Source organism: Sturnus vulgaris, unplaced genomic scaffold, assembly GCF_052056855.1.
Source record: "Sturnus vulgaris isolate bStuVul1 unplaced genomic scaffold, bStuVul1.hap1 Scaffold_521, whole genome shotgun sequence".
NCBI classification, from domain to species: Eukaryota; Metazoa; Chordata; class Aves; order Passeriformes; family Sturnidae; genus Sturnus; species Sturnus vulgaris.
Window position 1 is genome coordinate 316,121 of NW_028276515.1, and position 9,555 is coordinate 325,675.

Below are 9,555 nucleotides of genomic sequence, written 5' to 3' on the forward strand. Positions count from 1 at the left end.
TGGGACCGGGACCACGACTGGGGACGGGGACTGGGGACAGTGACCGGGACTGCAATCGGCACCGCCCCCCGAACCGCTCCCGGAACCGCTCCCCGGGCTACCCCGGCACGGCGACCGGGAACGCCCCCGGCACCGCCCCCGGTGCCGCCCCCGGCACTGCCCCGGCACAGCCCCGGGTAGCGCCCCCGGCACCGCCCCCGGGGCGGGCCGCCGAACGCACGCGATGACGCGCGGGGGGCGGGACGGCGCGGGGCGGTGACGCGCTTCATGCCAGGAGCAGGGCCCGGGTGCGACGAAGACGGGAGCGGGCCGACCCGATACCGCGCGGGGCCGCGGGCCCGGCGGAGCCCGGCCCGCTGGGTAGGGGCCGCCAATGGCACCGGGGCTTCTGCTTCGGCTTCTGTCCGTGTCGGCGGGGAGGCCCCAGCCAGCGGTGCCCCTCTCCCTCGGCGACACGGGCGTGGAACTCGGCATCGGGCGCTGCATCGCCGCGGACAGCAGGGGGCGCACGGGTACCGATACTGCCATGGGGCCCGGCGCTGCTCTCCTGCTCCGCCGCCAGGCGGCGCTGCGCTGCCGTCCTGCCGCGCCTCCGGGCACGCTCGGTTTCCTCGGGACCCCGGGCCCCGCCTGTCCCGCCGCTGCGGAGGCGGGGGATGCTTTATGGGACTGCCCGAGCTGGCGGTGCCGGGTCTGGGGCGTTGGGGCGCGCCTTGGGGGGCTGCGGGTGCGCTCGTTTCCTCTTCTGCATGGCCTTCTGTGTGAGCATCTCTCGTTGCGACTGCTCTTGGAGAGTCAAACCCCTCCTCCTAAGTGGTCTCAGGAGCCTGGCAGGGTGAGTTTTGTTTCACAGGGGAAAGGGCCACTGGTCGTGTCCAGAGACCTGTGCACCCAGCCAGGTTTCTGCCTGATAAAATTCCAAATGGATGAGGATTTCTCCCAGCCCCAAGCTGCCCCCACCTGTAACCCTGGCTGCCTTTGGGGTGCCCAAAGCCTCCTCTGTGCAGATCTCAGGAACCTGGGAGGGGTGAACAATGTTGCACAGGGAAAAACCCCACAGATTTTATCTCCGGGCCTGGGGCCAGGAGCAGGCATTTGCGTGCTATAATTCCAGAAGGAGCACGGTGTCTCCCAGACCCAAGCCGCATCCAGCTGTGACCCAGCTGCTCTTGGAGTGCCAAAAGCCTCCTCGTAGCTGATCTCTGGAACCCTGGAAGGGTGAGTTTGGTTTCACAGGGAAAAGGCCTCAGTTTGTGTCCAGAGATCAAATAAGGGACTCTGCTTTTCCTCTAGTTCTCCTTCCTGTTTTCACCTGGGCTACAAGGATGGGCATGGCCTGTATTTCTCATATCAAAGTGATGTTACTAAATTTGTCCAGAAGTTCTGATTATTATTTTTATTAGTAGTAGTAATTTTCTGATAGAAAACACTCTCATTTTGCCTTTCCCACGTTGTTTCCAGGTGCTGCCCAGGATGGACATCCGTGGTCTCAGACAGTGATTCCCGAGGAGCAAGGAAAGCCTTTTCCTCACCTGCACAGTTCAGGTGGATGGGACAGAATTGGTGTGGCCTGACAAGGCAGGAAAAGCTGTCTGTGTTCTGGAGTGCCTTGAAAGCTTTCTCCGTCAGGTTTGGAAGGGGTTTCTCTTTGGGATTTCTTGTGATGCAGCACCACGGGTATCCCTTTGTGCCAAGTCCAGTGCTAAAGGATTGAAGAACTGACAAGTGGGGTCTGGGATGAAAATGCCGCTAATAAAATTAAGCAAAGAATACAATAAGAGAAATGAGCATCCTTTTAATGTCTGAAATAGTTAGGAATAAAAATGCTGGAAAAGGGCACTCTGAATTGGTGTCACTTGTCATGGATAAAACCCCAGAGTGAGGAATCAGAGCAGAAGTTGAGAGCTGGAATCCTTCTGCAGTCGACTTAATTTTCTTTTCCTCCTCTCTTTCAGGACAGGAAGAATCACGACTCTCCTGGCATCTTTGCCAAGAGCTGTGGTGTTTGATCAGCCAAAGCCCAGAGGCTTCAGCACCAGAGGTCTGAGCCTGGAGGGCTCCTGGTGCTGCCCGTGCTGTGGGCTATGTCAGAGGATGCAGGGTTCCTCTTTGCCTCCCTGCTGGGATTAACTGCCATGGGAATGTGGGATCTGGGTGAAACTCCAGCTCTCCTGGTGTTCAGGGGAGCAAGGTCTGAGGGACTCCTCTCTGGGGATGTGCGGTGAAGGACTGAATAGTGTGGAAGGAGAGTATTTATAAACTGTATCACTGTTTCTCCCAAAATTGGGGTGGAGCGGTGATGGGGGCGGTTGGGTTTGGTCTGGGCCTGTTATTCTTTGTGCAATTTTTAAATTCTCTTGTATGATTTACTGTCCGGTATCTTCCTAACAAAAGCTGACATAAATTTAGATTAAGGATTAGAACTTGGGTCCATTCATTGCAAACATTTGACAAGGCTGGAGGACTGGGGTGGTGACTGCTCTCAGGAAAGGTTACTTATTAATACTGTGTCAGATTTCCCGCAGTGACTGTCAGGCCTGCATGGCTGTGAGTTCGTGCTCTTCTCACTGGGGAAATAAGTTCAGCAAAATTAGAAATGTTAGAAAAATCCAGCCAAAAATTCCACCTCTGTACCCCCTAAGTTTTCCCAGTTTTTCCCAGCTAGGAGCTGCACAGAAGTCAGGCAGGGGAAGTGACAACAGGGAACAGCTGAAAAATTCAAAGGCACAAAGAGGAAAGGGGAAAGGTTTCAGAAAACAATTCTATGGTCTAAGAATAATTTCTGATTCCCTACTGAGAAGAACACGAACTCACAGCCATTCAGGCCTGACAGTCCCCTGCAGTGAGAGCTCAGCACACATCCACAGAGGCAAGTCCAGCATCTTAAATGAAAAAATAAAAATAAAAACCAGAAGAAAAAGGTGATTTCTTTTGCTTCAGAGTTATTTCAAGTTCTTAAAGCCCAAGCAACATTTGCTCTTGATTTGGGTTGGGTGAATCATGAGCAGTGGGCACGGGTCATGCCATTCATTGAGCAGAAAACCCGGGGTCATTTAGAGGGGACACAAGAACTGTTTGTGTAGCGACCTCGGGCTGCAGAGGGGCAGGAGAAAGGCCAAGGGAGCTCCCCGGGGCCACCAGGGCCTGTGGGGAACAGAATGGACGCTTGGATGACCAGTGGAGGTGAGGAGTGGATCTGAGTTCATCTACAGGGAAATAAGGAGGGGATACTCTGGAGTGAAAAGCTGAGGTGATGAGTTCACCCACCTGGGCACGAGTTGTGTTTGCACAAAGTGGGAACAGAGGTGAAGGTCAATCCAAAGTCGATCCTGCTTGACCTCTGAATTCCAGGATAAGTTTTACAAGCTGCCAAATGAGGGAGTAAAAATACACAAAAATGAAACCGAGAGCATTCATGAGGTTCCTGGGAGTCCATTACACTGTTGTCATAGAATTCTTAATGAGTTTTGAGCTTTTAATGACAACAATTCAGTACTTTCTTTGGATTATTCACTGTGTAGGATTTGGGGTTTATCTGGATTTTAAAGGCGTCGTGGTGGCCCTGACACTGCTCAGGAGCTGGTAGGAAAAGCAGGGTCAGAGCTCCTGGCAGGCACAGGGTGTTTTTCCCAGAGTGGACTGTGGAGGAATTGTTTGGGCCTTGGATTGTCCCTCTGGGTGATGCCAGTTGCTGTGATTTGTGTAATTCCATACATTTAACTCCCAATACTTCCCAGCCCAGGAGCTTGAGCTGACAGGGCAGCACACAGATTGTTCTCTGTGCTGTGCCCCGATTTGGGGTTGGCTGTCAGCTTTGCTAGCTCCCGTGAATTATGCCCATAGCCCCCAATTCCCTGCTCAATTCCCACTGCCATAACCTCACAGCGCCTCATGGAGTGGGGATATACTGTGGCAGGAAGCTCAGCAGCATCGGCACAGGGACAGGTGTATATTCCAAAGAATTTGCTGTTTCAAACCCTCATCCCCCAGCCCCGCCGATGTCCCTGGGGGGCACTTGACAGAGTTACCTGGATTTCAGCTGATTTCACCCCCCCGAGCTCGGGCTCCAGGTGATCTTTTCAAGCAGGAGAAGGCAGGGGCCGGAGGCGCTCGTGGCCCGTGCCGAGGCAGTCCCTGGGGCCACGAGAGGACATCTCTCCCTGCAGAATTTCAGTTCTTTCCAGAGCCTCAGCAGTGACAGAGGACAAAGAGGAAGATGAGGAGGAGGAAGAAGGGGGAGAGGGTTTGAGAGGAGGGGAAGCCCAAATCCGTGCTGTGTGCGGAGCTCCGACAGCACGCTGCAGCCCGCAGCTCAGTGTGAGCACGGGGCAGAGGAGGCGATTTCTGGGCATTCAATCACCCTGAGGCGGGCCCGGCACCGCCCCTGCAGCACCGTCCCCAGCACAGCTCGGTACCGCTCCGGGATCACCCGGCCCCGCCCCCGGTGCCGCCCGGGACCACTGGGGACCGCCCCTAAAGCACCGCCCCGGCCCCGCCCGGTCCCGTCCCCGGGACCTCCGTGCCCCGCCTCGCCAAGCCCCGGCTCCGCCCCGAGCCTGCCCGGGCTGCGCCGGGACCATCGCTGGCGGCCCCGCCCCTCTTCCCCGGGCCGAAGCGGGCTGAAGGAGATGTCCGCACGATTGGAAACGCCGCCGAAAATCGCACCCGTGGCATCGGTGTCGGCGTCGTGCGCAGGCATCCCACTAGAGCGAGCGGGCTCCTTGCTGTGCCCCCCTCCTTTTGCAGCCAGAGTTAGAAGGTCGGGGAGCGACACCCGAGCCGCCATCTTGGGAGAGGCAGGCGCGCAGTACCGCGCTCTGCCCACAGGGTGGCGCTTGGGAGACAGGCAAGGGATGGAATCAAGGAGTGTCCCAATCCTTGAGGAAATCCTCCGAAATGAACGCCCCAAGAAACCCCGACCAGAACTGAGAAACCTCCTGCATCTGTACGAGTGCAAAGGGTGTGCAAGGAGTGTGCAAATAGTGTGCATTAGCAATCGATCGGCAGGCATTGGAAATCGATCGCCGATCTAATCGATCGGCAGGCGCGATCAATCGATCGCCGATCTAATCGATCGGCAGGCATTAGCAATCGATCGCCGATCTAATCGATCGACAGGCATTAGCAATCGATCGCCGATCTAATCGATCGGCAGGCGCGATCAATCGATCGCCGATCTAATCGATCGCCAGGCATTAGCAATCGATCGCCGATCTAATCGATCGGCAGGCATTAGCAATCGATCGCCGATCTAATCGATCGGCAGGCATTAGCAATCGATCGCCGATATAATCGATCGGCAGGCATTAGCAATCGATCGCCGAGGCAATCGATCGGCAGGCATTAGCAATCGATCGCCGATCTAATCGATCGGCAGGCATTAGCAATCGATCGCCGATCTAATCGATCGGCAGGCATTACCAATCGATCGCCGATCTAATCGATCGACAGGCATTAGCAATCGAACGCCGATATAATCGATCGGCAGGCATTAGCAATCGAACGCCGATCTAATCGATCGGCAGGCGCGATCAATCGATCGCCGATCTAATCGATCGGCAGGCATTAGCAATCGATCGCCGATCTAATCGATCGGTAGTCGTGATCAATCGATCGCCGATCTAATCCATAGGCACGCATTAGCTATCGATCGCCGATCTGATTTTTCCCGCCATTTTTCATGGATTTTTTCCCCCATTTCTTACTGATTTTTCCCCAATTTTTCATGCATTTTTTCCCGCAATTTTCGTGGATTTTTTCCCATATTTTCCCCATTTCTCACTGATTTTTTCCCCCATTTCTCAGTGATTTTTTCCCCCCATTTTTCCATGGATATTTCCCGATTTTCCCCCCCATTGCTCACTGATTTTTGCCCCCATTTCTCTCTGAATTTTCCCCCCATTTTCCATGCATTTTTCCCCCCATTAATCACTGATTTTTTTCCCCATTTATCACTGATATTTGCCCCCATTTCTCTCTGAATTTTCCCCCCATTTTTCATGCATTTTTCCGCCCATTAATCACTGATTTTCTCCCCATTTATCACTGATTATTGCCCCCATTTTTCACTTATTTTTTCCCCACAGCACGAGCGACAACAGCTCGCTCTGTTCCCGCCATTGCCCATGGATTGTTTCCCTGTTTTCCATGGATTTTTTCCCCATTTCTCACTGATTCCCCCCCCCCCCCATTTCTCACTGAATATTCCCCCATTTTTCATCGACTTTTCCCCCATTTCTCACTGATTTTTTCCCCATTTCTCAATTATTTTTTCCCCACTTTTCCCCGTTTCTCACTGATTTATTCCCCCATTTTTCATGGATTTTTTTTCCCCCATTTCTCACGGATTTTTTTCCCCATTTTTCAAAGATTCCCCCCCCCCCGTTTTTCACTGATTTTTCTCCATTTCTCACTGATTTTCCCACCATTTTTCATGTGGTTTTTTTCCATTTCTCACTGATGTTTTACCCCATTCTTATTACCATTCTCATAGCTCTATTTTATATTTATACATATTCTTATAGTTGCATTATTTCTGTTATACACTAGATTTTTCATAGATATTTGCTACTTATATTTCATTATATTTTACATGTATACCAATCTATTTCTATTCTTCATATTTTATTTTTATATTAGCTATAAAAACCGTGCCTCTACCCAAATAAAAAGCATTTAAACATTCCTTTTAGACTATATTTAGCTATTTTTTATGGTTCTGTTTTTCATGCATTCTACACCCACCCCTCCCTCTCAATGTTCTGGCACCCAGCATGACCCCCCCCCCCCCCCCCCCATGCCCGACTCACCTGCTCCTCCAGCGCAGCCCGGCTCCCTTTCCCAGGGACCTTGGGGTGCCCCAAACCACGTCGGAGCCCCCAGTCTCCACACCCTCCCCCTCCGTAGGGAACGGGAATGGGATGGGGAGCACACAGGACAAGAAAGGAACACAAAAGACACACTGGACAGAGAGAAGAAAAGGGCTGGAAGCTGGATATGAGGATGAAAGTGGAGCAGCAACAAACCTCAGGACTCTTGACTAGAGAGTGTGGCTGCTGAACGTCTCAAAAAAAACCCCCAGCTCCAACACAACATGCTGTGCTCACGGCTCGGCCTGGGACTCATCAGTGAACATCTCTCTCTTGCCAGGGCCATAAAGCCCCCGAGAAAACACGAGGTGAGGTTGATGTGCTCCGGCTTTGCTCCTGCTCAGCCCTAACCCCAGCCCCTGCTGCCAGTGAGCACCCTGATCTCCGAACCTCTTCTCAGCTTGTTTGTACGCTTCCAAATTCCTTCCTCTTTCTTCAAGCTTCATCTGTTTCCTGGCATTGGGAGAATGACAAGTGTTTAGCACAGCGCAATGAATACAACAGTCTCATTTTCAGAAGACACAACTGAACGAGAACCGACAGCAGCACTGCTTCGAGACAATCTGGGCACACGTTTCCCTTCCAGCAATCTGAGTGTTCTTTTGTGTCACGCCTGAAATCCTGAAAATGGTTTTTTGAGAAAAATTATCCATAACTAGAAAACAATCCAACCAAATAAATAGAACCCCTAGGATATAATAACAGCCCATATACTACAACACTCCAATTCTAATATTAATAAGAAAACAGAAATTAGCTACACAGCATTACCTCAAACAAACACTACATACTGGCAAGAATCAAAGCCACCACAAAATAATTCAAAAACTACCCTATGCCTTATGCTACAGCCTAGAACGCCATCGGCAAACCTTATCAAGGTATCCTTTAAAAACAACGCCCCACCAAAAACAAAAACAACACAAAACGCCATTCAAGAACTCCCTTATCAACACCTGAATGAAAAAACATGGCATTAGATAAATAGACCATAGCCCTTATCATACACCATCTACAAACAAAATAAAGCTATACCATACATCCTCGAAAACCACCTTCAAAGCACGACATTAGAAAAAAAAACTTTCCAGAATTAAAAGCTGTATCTAACAAAAGCCGTCTGATAAAATTAACAACCAAGCCCCCACCATCAGAGCTGCCCCTACTAAACTCCCCATCGTACAGATGAAAAATCAGTTTTAAAAACCTACTTCAATTCATTCTGCCTCAAATACAAAACCATCCAGAAAGTTACCTTCACTCAAAAACAAAAGCGCACGTAGTAAATAACATTAAAAAATAAATCAGCACACTACACACCACAAGCATAAAATATTGAATTAAAACCAAAAATACCCCTAGTCATTAAAGAGCCCAGCCGCAAGCTATATTTAACTATAACTTCGTGCAAACGTACACATATCATGAAAATAGATTTCTTTCAGAATACAACTGATGATCTAAAATAGTAAAATGTCCGAGAACGATATTATAATAGGATATCCTCGATCATCCTCCCGCAAATTCTCTCCACTGTATTGTCCGACACACACCGGAAAAAAAATCCAGTTTTTACTTTTTTCAGCTAACTTCTCATTTATTAGCTGAGAGGAATGTTGAATTTGTCTTTACAAATGAGCTGTGGATCAGCCTGTAGATAAGGCTAGCACTGAGAGATAAAAGAAACAATGGGATGGATTCCACTGATTGATGAATGGAAAGAGATAGTTGCCTTTACAAACAAACTGCGGGGCTGCTGATAAATGAAATTGGATATCGAAAGATGAAAGAAGCAACGGGGGGAAACTATGAATTCTAGAAGAATTAAAAATTAAAAGGGAGGGTTATACATTAGAGGGGAATTTCAGGTATCAGGCGTTCCGGGAAGTCTGTGCCTCTCAAGTACCTCAGCCAATGGGAAAAGAGAGAGGGAAATGCGGCCGGGAAAATAGGATAAAAAGGAGGCTGCGTCCTCCAAAAATTTGAGAGATCCCAGGGGAATGTCCCATGGCCTCTCCCTTTATTCGAATAAAGCAAAAAGGACTCCTCTGTTTCCTTTTTGGACATAAACCGCTGGTGTTTGTGGATTAATTTTCCTGACATTTAGCAACATATTGTTAAAAAAAAAAAAAAAAAAAAAAAAAAAAAAAAAAAAAAAAAAAGTGATCCAGAAGAGGGCAACATTGACAGCCATTCCAAGACAGGATGAACAAATGCTTTCACATTGACAGAGGATGCTGCGATGTTCTGAGAACAGAAGATAGAATAAAATAAAGGAAGGTGATGTTACAAGACAGAAAAGGGTAAAATAAAAGGAGTACCTGAGACTGGGGGGCGGGGGGGAAGAAAATGGGGAAATATTAATTGCTACACACTAGGTACAAATGCTTTTGACAAGTAATTGATGAGAAGCAAGCTAAAAGCGTCTTACTGCTGCTAGTGATATCATGCTCCAAGCTCTGCTAATAATTCCTATTTCTAGCAATAGTTAAATTGAACTCACTACATTCCAACTATTTTTCTGCTTGTTTAGATGGCAGATCCGTTTGGAACACACCTTCGTATAGCAAATTCTATGCCCAGGTAGGGACCTCTCAGTTCTTCCATAAAACATTTTCTTCTGCATTATGGCAAGCCTTTGTTTTAGCTTGACAGCTTTCTTGAAACTTCAATTTACGCATGTATC

General features: G+C 49.5%; 1 long non-coding RNA gene across 1 annotated transcript; it reads left to right on the forward strand.

Annotated features, from left to right (window-relative positions):
* Positions 1-254: 254 nt before the first annotated feature.
* On the forward strand, positions 255-2,925 carry LOC148217629 (uncharacterized). The gene is made up of 2 exons (XR_015800923.1): positions 255-1,629; positions 1,956-2,925. It is a non-coding gene; the product is annotated as an uncharacterized LOC148217629 (long non-coding RNA).
* Positions 2,926-9,555: the final 6,630 nt, after the last annotated feature.